Source organism: Hydra vulgaris, chromosome 15 (genome assembly GCF_038396675.1).
Source record: "Hydra vulgaris chromosome 15, alternate assembly HydraT2T_AEP".
Lineage (NCBI taxonomy): Eukaryota > Metazoa > Cnidaria > Hydrozoa > Anthoathecata > Hydridae > Hydra > Hydra vulgaris.
This window is the reverse complement of record NC_088934.1, coordinates 23,710,418-23,720,120: the sequence shown is the minus strand read 5'-3', so window position 1 is coordinate 23,720,120 and position 9,703 is coordinate 23,710,418.

Below are 9,703 nucleotides of genomic sequence, written 5' to 3'. Positions count from 1 at the left end.
GGATAACCTCAACAGATGCTAGCTAATTGAACTTTTTATGCTTATAAGACGTAAACCTAACAAAATTTTAAGTTTTTACCTTTAGAAAAAAACAGCATCTTTTGTAAAAGAAAAATCTGTATTTTTTAGTCTCGCGTTTTTTACACAGAAATTGCTTAAAGTTTGGAGAGCAACAAAATATAGTCAACTAACTCCTAATTTATCGCTTTTAATTATAAAAAAATAATAAATAGAAATTACTTAGTTTCATTGCTGGAACACACTGCTTCTAATTATTCACTAAAAGCCAAGGCAGCATTTTGCTATTAAATATTTATAAAAATAGAAAAATGTTACATTTGTTTATTATACAATTTGTTTTTTTTTAAGGTAATCAATTCTACCGCATACCAAAATCAATGTTATCCGACCAAAAATTAAATAAGACTTTAGTAGTTTGTAGTGGTAATTAACCAAAATTGAGCCCTTTTATCGAGTTAACCCTGGTTCACCTTCTTCAGATGCTTGGCGATTGGGGCTTTGGTAGATGATTATATCAAGTTCAAAGTTTAGTGAGAGACTATTTAATCGAAAATGACCAAACGTGTTTGTTCAAAAATGAAACGCCTGGTCGCAAATGGTACAAAGGATTTATGATCATTTTATTATCACCAAAAAAACTTTACACAACATCACCATCTGGTTAGATGGAAAGTAATCAATTTTTGCAGTGGCTCAATGAAATGTTTATTTCTCACATTCAAAAAATTTGTGGTCAACATATTTAACTTTTGGATGGCCACAGCACACACGTGTCACTAAGTGTATCCTTAAAGTGTAAAGGAAACAATATAACACTAATTTGAATTCTCATTCACCTCACATTCTGCAGCCTCTTGATGTTGTTGTATTTTGCCATGTTAAAGATGTTTGGCGTGATATTTTAGAAAAATTTTATTCTGAAAGTGGTTTTAGCAATTTGTCCAAAAAAATTTTCCAAGTCTTCTTGCACAGTTGTATAGAAGCAACAAAGCTTACATTCATATACGAATTATTGCTGGTTTTGAAAACACTGGGCTCTTTCCATTAAATCAAGACCACTTTGACAAATCAAAATTACAAATTTGTCAAACTTTTAATAACACCTTAATAATATCATCAGCAGTTATAAAATTACCACGCAGCCCAAGTTCTTTGCCTCAAACTGCTTAACAAATTTTGTACTTAATAAATTACATATTTACTAAATTCATTATGTTTTAAATAGTAAAGTAAAATTATAATAAATTTGTTCTATATAAATGTTACCAACATACAGGTATCATTTATAAATGTGTATCTTTTTATTATAACTTTATTTAAATTACTACATTAACAGCAGGCAAGTTCGACTGGCAATATAAATGTTGTACGTCATACAGATAGCTCGGGTAAAAAAGAGATAATAATCTTATAATTATTATTTACAAATGATAATGTATTCTCTGCTACTTTTTTCTATATAAATGTTACCCAACATTTAGAAACATTTATATAGATAGATAATTATAAAGTAAGTTATAATAGATAATAATTATAAGTATGAATAAATTAGTAAATAAGGAAAATTAGTTAGTATCTATGTATTAATTGAATGATGTATTGTCTAGATTGGTGAAATGGACAATGATACTGTGTTCAAAACAATAATGAATATCAAAATGTGAATGGTAATTTGTGTGACAATTAAATGGTTCTGCAATTACCGTTGGCGGTGCAATTGCACTTATAAATGATCTTGATGTTTTTTTGAATTGAATATATTTTATTGATGATTCTTTTTAATTTGTTGAAACTTGAAGTTATTAATTATCCAATTTATATATCATTATATATCTATTTTCATCAAAAAGGTAATATAAAATACTGAACATGTAAATTGTTATATTTTCTGTAAAAATCGTTTTCTTAATCTATTTCAATTTTTTATCACTGCATATATATCACTTATAGTATAATATTACTTGTAATTTTTTCTCTTATTTATTTTAAGTATGCTTATACATATGCATGCGTTAAATATTGCGGTGAAGTCAAATTTTAATGTTTTAGGTGCATTATAGTTATTATTTTTCAAAGATTTGTAGAACTCAACAAGATTTAAATTTTATTTTGTTTATTGATTTTATTCCGCTAAAGCGATCCAATAAATTAAAAGAGCTCAATAATATTAGCGAGTTGCGTGATATTAGGTTAATATGACAATTGAAATGACATTAGATCAAAAAAACTTGAAAACAAAACATGCTATTTTACCACTGAAAATCCATGTGTTTCTCATGGAAAGGTGTTCCAAATACCCATAGAAACTCCATGGTTTTTCCATGGGTTATTTTATAGATTTTTTATGAAAATTTTCCGTAAGGGTCCTGTTAATATACATGCACCCATCTCTGTAACTTACCCTAGTATAGTTAAACTGACTTTGCTTTTGGCAAATGTAGAAAGAAAATTTGTTCAGAACTTAGTAAAGATTTGATTTCAATTTATTCAGCTAGTGATCAAAAAAATATCCCATCTTTTATGAAGTTGTTTTAGGAAGAGCAACAAATGTATTTGAGCTGTTCCAATCTTTCATCTATTAAATACCACCCCACGATAATAAAGTATTGCCTAAACCTTGCTGCTAAATTGCCATCTGTTTATACTGACTTGCGATATGATTCACAGATAGGTATTTTAACTCTTCCAAACTTAAGAACTTTAAGAGATTACAAAAATTACCTCCGACCTACTAGGGGATTTAATCCAGTTGTTTTAAGTGAGCTTGCCGAAAAAGCACAAAATTTCCTTCCTCGTAAAAAATTTGTTTCAATTACTTTTGATGAAATGAAGAAGATTTTGTTTGGGACAAATAACGGTCCAAATAATTTTGAGCTTTTGTTTTTGTTTTGTTGATTTAGGCAATAAAGAAATAAATATTTCCACTTTAAAAAATGAAGAATTAGCTACTCGTATTCTTGTGTTTCTTGTAAAGAGCATTGTAAATCCTTTGTTTAGCTAAATTCATTTAGCTAAGCTACTTTTACAACTACTGGAATTACATCATTTCAGCTGATGCCAATTTTTCGGAAGGCTGTGTCTTACTTTAAAGTATGAATTTAAAGGTTATTTCTGCAACAGCTGATGGTGCCTCTCCAAACAGAAAATTTTTCAGAATTTAAGAACTTTAGTATAAATTTATGGAATGATTTAGTTTACAGAGAACAGAACATTTATTCCAACGAAAAGCTTTACAAATAATTTTTTTTCAGATGCTCCACACTTGATTAAAGCAGCTCGTAACTACCTTGCGAATTCTGGTTCTGGACGAGGTACTTGTTATATGTGGAACATATAACAGAGTTTTTTTTATTTAGAGTCATATTTCACAACTTTATTATGAGGACTTAGAATGTGGTCTAAAATTAGTAAATAAACTAACATTAATTTAGCACCATATTCAGTAATGCGTGTTCATTTGGCTGAATTTAATCCATCAAAATGTGCTGGAAATCCTCAGTTTTGTCTCATGATAGATAAACTTTTTGACTACTTAAATGTTTCGAGTAAAAATGAAGCTAACAAAAATTTTAATAAAATAAATAATTCACCATTGCAAAAAAACTTATAAGGTCTGACTAAATAGCTAATCAACTTTTCCAAAGTCACAGACAGTAACTATAATCCTGTCAAAACAGCTATTTTTATAGTTACATATAAAAACAATTACATTATTACTAAGAAATTACTTTTTGTTTACTTTGTCAGAGCAGGCATTCTCCTTTTATATTAGCAAGCATTTTTTTTTTTAATTATTATGATACTCTTTTTTTAATTATTATTGAAATTATTATTAAAAATATTTTTAAAATTATTTTTAAAATTATTTTTAAAATTATTTTTAAAATTATTTTTAAAATTATTTTTAAAATTATTTTTAAAATTATTTTTAAAATTATTTTTAAAATTATTTTTAAAATTATTTTTAAAATTATTTTTAAAATTATTTTCAAAATTATTTTTAAAATTATTTTTAAAATTATTTTTAAAATTATTTTTAAAATTATTTTTAAAATTATTTTTAAAATTATTTTTAAAATTATTTTTAAAATTATTTTTAAAATTATTTTTAAAATTATTTTTAAAATTATTTTTAAAATTATTTTTAAAATTATTTTTAAAATTATTTTTAAAATTATTTTTAAAATTATTTTTAAAATTATTTTTAAAATTATTTTTAAAATTATTTTTAAAATTATTTTTAAAATTATTTTTAAAATTATTTTTAAAATTATTTTTAAAATTATTTTTAAAATTATTTTTAAAATTATTTTTAAAATTATTTTTAAAATTATTTTTAAAATTATTTTTAAAATTATTTTTAAAATTATTTTTAAAATTATTTTTAAAATTATTTTTAAAATTATTTTTAAAATTATTTTTAAAATTATTTTTAAAATTATTTTTAAAATTATTTTTAAAATTATTATTATAATTATTATGATACTCTGGGTGCTTTTTTCTTAATTATTATGATACTCTGGGTGCTTACCCCAGCTACAACCCTTATATTGATCCCAATCATTGTAAACTCTAAAGCTATGCATTTTATAGTAGTTGTGCAACGTTAGGTGGTGTCCATAATGTCCATATGCAGGTATAGGGTATGAGTAAACAAGAGCAGGTGCTGATTTTTTCCTAAAGTTTTATTTCTTTTATAACAAAAGGCAATCCATTTTTCTTCTGGGTCTTTTACTCAACTGCCAACCATTTATTGTCCTTTAAATTGTCTATCTTTTAACTAAATACAGAAAATCTTGAATTAGTAAAAGATTTTGATTTTGTTTGTTTTTATTATTTTGAAATTAAAGAGGAGTTTTTCTAATTATTAATTCATACACTGAGATGCTTAATACAAAATGGGGTGGGGATAAATAGATGGACGAAATTTTTGTAAAGAAATTATAAATAGGTAGGAACTTTAATCTTTATCAGTCATTGAAAGTTGCTTTATATTTGTTTTATATTTTTATAACGTAGAAAGATTTTATGGGAAAAATAAATATTTCCCAAAAAACTTTCTACGTTATAGAAAAAAACTAGACAAATAAGAGTTTTTAGAGCACTTAGGAACAGTCACAGAAAAGAATGAGACTTAATTCAATGACGAGGAACACGAGAATGAATTTTAGTAGATGGCACAAGAGACGCTAGCTCTTTAGAGCAGTGCCCATTATAGTATTTGTAGAAAAGAGAAAGAGAAGCAACATTACGGCGATGTGATAATAGTTGGAGGTTAGCTGAAAGTAGCAAGTTCAACTATGCTTACAATGCATTTTTGCACCTTGTCTGAAGGAGAAAGGGCATCATTGGAGGATCCACTCCAGATACGGCAACAGTATTCCATACAAGAACTGATTTGAGATTTATAGAGATAAAGAATAGAATCCGGAGTAAGAAAGTGTTAAGCACGATAAAGAGAAGCAAACTTAGCAGATGCTAATTTTGCAATCAATTTTTATGTATGGTTTCCATAAAAGATTGAAAGTAAGAGTTAATCCTATGAAGATAAAGGGTAGATGACTTATTGAGTACATTACCGTTCTTAAATATAGGAAGATATAAGCTATTGCAATAACGATTGGCTGAAAAATATTTTTATCTGAATTAAAGTTCACCAGCCACTGTGAACGCAATGTTGTAGCAGAAATGAAATCCTTTTCAAACTAAAGTTCCCCCTCCAATGAATCAGATAGTGTTGACTTGTTATCAAGACAAGAATAAATGATAGATTCATCAGCAAACAATACCACCTTAGATGTGAGAATATCTAGAAGATTGTTTATCAAATTAAAAAGAACATAAGTTTAAGAAAAGAACCTTGAGGAAACCCTGAAGTGACAGGATATGAGAAGAATACTTTCCATTGAGGACAACTTTTATACTATGATTGGAAAGGAAAGAATCAATAATCTTGAAAATGTTTCCTGATAGACCGTAAGAAGATTATGGAGAAGACCAGCATGCATTCATCAAAATTTTTGGAAATGTCGAGAGCGATAGGTTTAGCCTCTCCACCTCTATCCAATGCTCCTCTATCTAATGCAAACCTATCGGTTATTACTGTTAGCAGCTTTAGAACAAGAAGATCAAAATTTATATTGATGATCAAAAAGTTATTACATTCAAGATGAGAGATAAGATTTTTGTTAATTAAAGATTCAAAAACTCTTATATTAGGAAGAAGACTAATGGGACGGTAGTTAGACGAGTCAGATCGCTCTCTAGAATATAGGAAATAGTATATATCTCCAAAATCTTGAAAATAGGAATAACAGATGCCGTTTTCCAGCATCCTGGAAAACAAGACTGTGATAAGCACTTGTTATATAGTTTTGAGTGTATAGCCGACAGCTCTGGAGAACACTTCCACTTCAGGTATGTTGTCTGGATCACAAGAAAAAGAAAAGTCTAAGCAGGAAATCACTTAAGATACAGAAGCTGGAGTGATACGAATGTTAATGGATCAACCTGTTTGTCGGCTATATCAGGTGGAACGCAACTAGTGGAATCAAGAGATGATATTGATGAAAAGTTCTAAGCATAAAACTCAGATTTGTCTTTAGGTGAGATGACAAAATTTAAACCATACAAGAGAGTTGGAATAACAGATTCACCTATATTATTGATACTGTTAAAGATTTTCCAGACGTCACGAGAGCTTTATTTTTAAGATGAAACACGAGATTTGATTACCTGAGAATAGCGGACTTTTTTACAATGGTTTCAAGCAATAGTAAACAGAGGTCTGTTTTCTACAGAATTGTTTTGCTGATAGATATGGAAATAGTGATATCAATTCAAAATTACAGCAGCACAATGCGAGGAAAACCATGGAGAAAAATGAGTCTTGATTTGAAATCGTCGAGCGGGAAAAAAAGATTACATGCTTGTCTAAATCCAAGAAATTATGTAAGAAGCACATTTTTGAGCAGGTAGACGAAAGATTTCTCCCCAAGGACCATCACGAAGATAATCACAGAAAAAGTCCCACCAGCTTTAAGGTAGTTGTAAGAGGTACAATGATAAGGGGATTCTGATAATGAAGAAGAATGAGATAAGAGTTATAGAGAGATCAATTTGTTATCAGAAGCACCTAAGGGTGAATGTGGAGAAACTGAGCACTGACTAGGATCATAAACAAGTCGTAAGTCAAGTAGAGAAGGTAAATAATTCGGGTTGTATAGAAAACGAGTTGAAATGTTGACTATTTGAGTTAGAGATTAAGAAAGACAAAAGTTGAGGGCCTTAACGCCTGCAGAGTCACTGACAATAGAGCCAAGCTATTTAGTGTGATGAGCATTAAAGTCACCAACAACATTGATATCGGCTGATGAATAAAGTGAGGGAGCATCGTCAATTTGATCAGAAATAACATCGAAAATAGGGCAGTCCTGATTTAAAGAAAAACGATTTAGAACAAAGAGAAAGGCAATAGAGTGAAGTAGTGCTGAATGAAAGCACATAAAAGAATAGTCTGTGGATTCAAACCTAGTTTCCCGTCAAATGGGTGAATTCTTATAAATGTAAATGCCCATGCCAAACATGTGACTATTGGAGTCTTTTCAAATTAAAGGAAGATAACCATCAACACTAAAATCACAAGATTAGACAGCCGAACTCAAATTAGTCTCAAAAAGAGCAAGTAGGTCTGGTGAACTTTGCAAAAGATAAGACTCAACAGAAGAAAAGTTACTTCGAAGACCATCATTCACAAATATTTCTTCGAAGAAGAAATATTAGTGAATGATAGGTTTAGAGAACATGGTGATGACGATAGTTTTTTATGTTTTATAGTTTTTGGTACTTTAGTTGTTTTTAAATTTGATAAAAGAACTTGACTCAAAGCACATATAGTACTCAGTACACTATTTAATAGTCCAACCAATTGCCTCATTACTACTAATAAAACCTAAGCCGTAATAAAGAGCTCCAAATGTGGCCTCGACAATGCACACCAAAAATACAAACAGGGGCACCATCCATGCGCAACATGGCATTATTAGTACTCTGATATTTTACTTTTGTTGGTAGAATCAGCCTCTATGAGAGCTACCACAGATTTCAGGAAACCTGACAACCAGCCGGCCTCAGAACCATAAAACTGAGTTTTAGAGCTGTACCCACATTAGGAGATAAAGTAATGAGTTGCTTAGTTATAAAAACAGAGACACAAGCAAAACCCATGCATTGAGTCAAGAAGATCCAGCATTCAACATCCTAAACTGGAAACAATGTATTAAAAATACATCTGCGTCAGCCTAATAGATGAAGAAGGGGTGCAAGGCTGGTAAATAGAAAGAATCTGTTTACCCCATAAATACATATAACTTGCAAAAAATTTTATTCAAAAAGAATTAAGTTGTTTTAGGCATAACATTTTTATTTAATTTGTCGCTATAAAAAAAACCGTTTTTGTAATTTTTCGAGCAGAAAAGCCTGAAGACCAGAGTTAAGGAGCAACTACATTTTTTTTTTCTTATCCATTTATTTAACCATAAAATATGAAAATTTGCAATAATATTTTATAAACTCACATAAATAAGGTTAGGTGTCACTCATCAAGTTAAAAACTAGTCAAAAAATGTCAAAAATTGCGTGACGTAATTTATGGGCGACCCCAAAGCATATTTTGAAACCCTAAACAGGCTCAGAATGGGCATAGATATGCGCAATCTGATTCGCTGATTTTGAAAGAGAGGCTTTTGCGCGTAAGTTTGAATCAAATACGAATGTCAGAAAACGTCTTAATTAATCAAAGTGAAATTGACTAATTGCCAAATAATAACAAAAAAAAGTTTGGTTTTTCCAATTTTGTACAAATACTACTTTTACAAAACTTCACCGTTATTTTTATAATATTTTCTTAAAAATAAAGATTTAAAAAAATTAGTTTGTTTTCCTAAAGGTTTTTATAACTCCAAGATATAAAAATGACGACCATTGTAAGAAACTATAAACTAGATGGTAAAACTTGACTATGCTGTGATTCTCCTACGATAGATTTTTTAAAACAGTTTAAAAAATTACCTAGTAATACCAATAGAATATTAACTTGATATAAGTTTTTTCAAATTAAGTTCACATTAATCCTATCATTTAGCAAGAAAAATATTTAAAAAAGTTTCTTTTCAGAACTTTACACTTATAAATTGTAGACATCACTAAAAGAATTTAGGTTTGAGAATATTGCTTATTGTTACAGCTAGCCCAGATAATTTGCAACACTCTCAAATTAAAAGAAATTGTAAGCAAAAACTGACATAGATCGCCATAGGCAATCTAAATCAGCAATATATAACTTGGATACATCATTAAAATATTTTAAGTTTCAGAATATTGTTTATTGGTTGTTATAGCTACCCTCAGATAATTGGAAACACTCTCATATTAAAATTTAGATTGCCTTTGGAAATGTATAGTAATAAAGTTTTGATACAGTAAACTGATTACAAAAAAAAATATCTCTTAACTTAGCACACCTTCATGAAGAACTAAGTGTAAAAAAGTAGAAACAAGAAAAATTGCAAACATACAAGTTCATGTTGTCGTTTATTTCAATTTCAAAAGTCAATATATATGAAGTAAATGTTTGTCGATATAGAGCTTTAAACCTGAACAAAATATTGAACTGTCGATATAT